Below are 4,788 nucleotides of genomic sequence, written 5' to 3'. Positions count from 1 at the left end.
AATACTCTCTCTGATTTCAATAATGCAAATGCAAGCACTCAGAGCGTTTGGCTTTTCACATCTTTCTTGCTCCACCAACTCACACACATCACCCTTTCCAGGGTTCATATCTTCATGGATCCTTAACTGCTGGATATAACTGGGCATCAGAAGATGCCTGATCAAGACTGAAGTTGTTCAGGCAGGAGAAGGGATGAGAAGAATCTATAGATCATGAGGTTGGGGGGAACCCTACAGACAAATACCTGTTTTCCCCAGCACCCCTTCTTCCCACACATACAGTATTTCATCTCCAAACATCAAAGGAAGTCAATAGGAGCTTTATCACAGGCAAAGACGGATGAAGGATCAAACCCTAAAAGCCACAACATTATGCTGTCGTGCTCATCCTTCAGCTTCACTCATGCTGTCAGAGGAACTACTAGAGGGTAGGAGGCTACAGCACGGGCTCAGGTAATTTGTGATACAAGTAACAGAGAGACGTGGGAGTTTCCCTATTTACTCTGGGCTGCATTTAAAAAAAAAACATGAAAAAAGTTTATACATAAAGAGGCGAGAGACCAAGCGATGCACCCTTCCCATATGCCCTTCTAAGCTGACAAATTGAAATGCAACAGCTCCAAAGACTGATTAGTTTTATCGTCTAGTGAGATACGGTGGATCACGTACACACATTCAGAAAGTGTTTCATGCAAGATGTTCAAAGAACGGCTGATGTTTTGACACATTCAGTTCATATTCAAAAAGGTTTATTCTTATTGTTCTTAAGCAGACCTTCTGTATCTGTATTCTGTATCTACATTAATTCAAAGCAGCATCGCTTACCCCATAACCTCAGCCATGCAGAACACAGTGCCATCCACAGCCTCAGAAACAACTCTGACATCATAATCAAAAAGGCTGACAAAGGAGGTGCTGTCGTCATCATGAATAGGTCAGAGTATGAACAAGAGGCTACTAGGCAGCTCTCCAACACCACTTTCTACAAGCCATTACCCTCTGATCCCACTGAGAGTTACCAAAAGAAACTACAGCATTTGCTCAAGAAACTCCCTGAAAAAGCACAAGAACAAATCCGCACAGACACACCCCTGGAGCCAGGACCTGGGGTATTCTATCTGCTACCCAAGATCCATAAACCTGGAAATCCTGGACGCCCCATCATCTCAGGCATTGGCACCCTGACAGCAGGATTGTCTGGCTATGTAGACTCCCTCCTCAGGCCCTTCGTTACCAGCACTCCCAGCTATCTTCGAGACACCACCGATTTCCTGAGGAACTACAGTCCATTGGTGATCTTCCTAAAAACACCATCCTAGCCACTATGGATGTAGAAGCCTCTACACCAACATTCCACACAAAGATGGACTACAAGCCGTCAGGAACAGTATCCCCGATACTGTCACGGCTAACCTGGTGGCTGAACTTTGTGACTTTGTCCTGACCCATAACTATTTCACATTTGGTGACAATGTATACCTTCAAATCAGCGGCACTGCGATGGGTACCCGCATGGCCCCACAGTATGCCAACATTTTTATGGCTGACTTAGAACAACGCTTCCTCAGCTCTCGTCCCCTAATGCCCCTACTCTACTTGCGCTACATTGATGACATCTTCATCATCTGGACCCATGGAAAAGAAGCTCTTGAGGAATTCCACCATGATTTCAACAATTTCCATCCCACCATCAACCTCAGCCTGGACCAGTCCACACAAGAGATCCACTTCCTGGACACTACGGTGCTAATAAGCGATGGTCACATAAACACCACCCTATATCGGAAACCTACTGACCGCTATTCCTACCTACATGCCTCTAGCTTTCATCCAGATCATACCACTCGATCCATTGTCTACAGCCAAGCGCTACGATATAACCGCATTTGCTCCAACCCCTCAGACAGAGACAAACACCTACAAGATCTCTATCAAGCATTCCTACAACTACAATACCCACCTGCTGAAGTGAAGAAACAGATTGACAGAGCCAGAAGAGTACCCAGAAGTCACCTACTACAGGACAGGCCCAACAAAGAAAACAACAGAACGCCACTAGCCATCACCTTCAGCCCCCAACTAAAACCCCTCCAACGCATCATCAAGGATCTACAACCTATCCTGAAGGACGAGCCATCGCTCTCTCAGATCTTGGGAGACAGACCAGTCCTTGCTTACAGACAGCCCCCCAATCTGAAGCAAATACTCACCAGCAACCACACACCACACAACAGAACCACTAACCCAGGAACCTATCCTTGCAACAAAGCCCGTTGCCAACTCTGTCCACATATCTATTCAGGGGATACCATCATAGGGCCTAATCACATCAGCCACACTATCAGAGGCTCGTTCACCTGCGCATCTACCAATGTGATATATGCCATCATGTGCCAGCAATGCCCCTCTGCCATGTACATTGGCCAAACTGGACAGTCTCTACGTAAAAGAATGAATGGACACAAATCAGACGTCAAGAATTATAACATTCAAAAACCAGTTGGAGAACACTTCAATCTCTCTGGTCACTCGATCACAGACCTAAGAGTGGCTATACTTCAACAAAAAAGCTTCAAAAACAGACTCCAACGAGAGACTGCTGAATTGGAATTAATTTGCAAACTGGATACAATTAACTTAGGCTTGAATAGAGACTGGGAATGGATGAGTCATTACACAAAGTAAAACTATTTCCCCATGGTATTTCTCCCTCCCACCCCACCCCCCACTGTTCCTCTGATATTCTTGTTAACTGCTGGAATTAGCCTACCTGCTTGTCACCATGAAAGGTTTTCCTCCTTCCCCCCCCCTGCTGTTGGTGATGGCTTATCTTAAGTGATCACTCTCCTTACAGTGTGTATGATAAACCCATTGTTTCATGTTCTCTGTGTGTGTGTGTATATAAATCTCTCCTCTGTTTTTTCCACCAAATGCATCCGATGAAGTGAGCTGTAGCTCACGAAAGCTTATGCTCTAATAAATTTGTTAGTCTCTAAGGTGCCACAAGTACTCCTTTTCTTTTTGCGAATACAGACTAACACGGCTGCTACTCTGAAACCTACATTAATTCTGTATCTTAAAAATAACCTATATTTAATCTATTCACAAGCAACAATCTCCCCCATCTCTCATGCACTAGAAGTTTCTAAGACAACACCATGTTATTTTTGTAAACTACATTACATGGCTTTCCTATACACAGGAGAATGGAAATACTGGGCTGTTTGACTTTTATTATTCTAGCATTTGCCTTAAAACATTCGAATATGTGATACATTTCTTGCAAAGAGAACAAAGATAAACTGCGTTTCTAAGGAAGCAAAAGATTGTACAAGTCTGCTAGGTTACCTTTTGGGAACACAGCTTGTGCCACTGCATTTACTATAGCTCAAAACCAGATCCAACTGTCTTGATAAACTGCAATAGTAGGAGTGCTAGCAGCTGAATCATTTGCATTGCAGAAAGTTTTATTTCACGTCCAGAAACACTACATTAAAAGGACATTAAGATTTTTTAAAAAAAAAATCCTTCCCATAAAACAGCTTTCCTATGTTACTTAATGATCTTGAGAGTAAAGCAGATTTTTTGTTTTAAATCTGGTTTACTTTTCACCATTTGCTTATTTTTTTAATCTGACTCCCGTCGGACAGTGAAACGCAACTAGTCAGATTCACTTCCCGGTTCTCAAGGATTTAGCTGGATCCGTGGTGTTTGGATGGCAGACTCTGCAGGGGGAATGCTTCAATCCAAACCAAGCCTGCAATCTGAACCGTGTGGCAGGGCCCAAGACCCACCAAGACTCCCATTCAAGCCAAGACTGCTGCATCAGGGTCCAAAACAGCTTCTCTCATTTCAGTTTATTAAAAAAAGTCATAAAACATTATTCATATTCGTTGTGTAAAACTTCATGGACTCTATCCTTGGGCACGAAATCACACGGCAGTGTTCCTCTAAATGCTGATCCTAAAGAGGCTACTGAATTTCACCAGGCTACTCCTGCACTGCACCATCAGTGGTAATTTTTAGTAAGCAAGGAATCAGGCACTACACTCTTCCCTTGTCTACACAGAGGACAGTATCTTCAGGGACCGTCTCTTACTCTGTACAGCACTGAGCGCAATAGGGCCCCATTCGCGGTTGGCTGCTAGGTGCTATTATAATACTAATGATGGACCAACCCTTCTACCCACCCACTTCAACGGAGCCCACCAGTGACTACACAGCCTCTCCGTGTGGGCCACACTGCAGGATCAGGGCTGTAGTGTGGGTCAATGCACTGCTGAGGGGGTTCAACAGCAGGCTTGTTAAGGAAAGAACTCAGCATATCCCAATAATTATCTCACACACACCAGAGCAGGGCACACTCATATGCCCAAGTTGTTATTATTTTCAAACCTAGCACTTTATTGCTATTTCCTAAAAGCTACTCAAATTGCCATCTGTGTTATTATGGGCATGGTGCCATCGCTCTGGCAATAACATAATAGAAGACTTTTACTGAAAGAGAGGAAAAAAAGGAGCTAGAGAGTATTTGTTTGGTGAGATCCATGGATTATTGGCCTCATTCGTAGCAGATTTCCCGGAGAATATGCTGCTGAGCTTTCTTTAGAGGTGGAGAACTAGATTTTTGTTTATATGTTTCAGTACTTAGTTGAAGACCTGCTTTCTGCAAGGATAAACTACCCAGCTGTAAAAGTCTGCACCTCAAGCATGTCACCACTACGGGGCCAGGACCTACACCCCTCACAAACCCTGAACTCCCACCAACCCCGAAGGAAGTTTGTTGCT

At 44.0% G+C, this 4,788-nt stretch overlaps 1 long non-coding RNA gene across 1 annotated transcript; it reads right to left on the bottom strand.

Annotated features, from left to right (window-relative positions):
* Positions 1–732: 732 nt before the first annotated feature.
* On the bottom strand, positions 733–4,782 carry LOC122459069. Its single transcript, XR_006279521.1, has 2 exons — positions 3,063–4,782; positions 733–783 (listed from the first exon to the last, which is right to left on the bottom strand). It is a non-coding gene; the product is annotated as an uncharacterized LOC122459069 (long non-coding RNA).
* Between the last annotated feature and the right edge of the window lie 6 nt (positions 4,783–4,788).

Source organism: Dermochelys coriacea, chromosome 2 (assembly GCF_009764565.3).
Source record: "Dermochelys coriacea isolate rDerCor1 chromosome 2, rDerCor1.pri.v4, whole genome shotgun sequence".
NCBI lineage: Eukaryota > Metazoa > Chordata > Testudines > Dermochelyidae > Dermochelys > Dermochelys coriacea.
The sequence above is the reverse complement of the archived record's forward strand: the minus strand, read 5'-3'. Positions and strand labels throughout refer to the sequence as shown.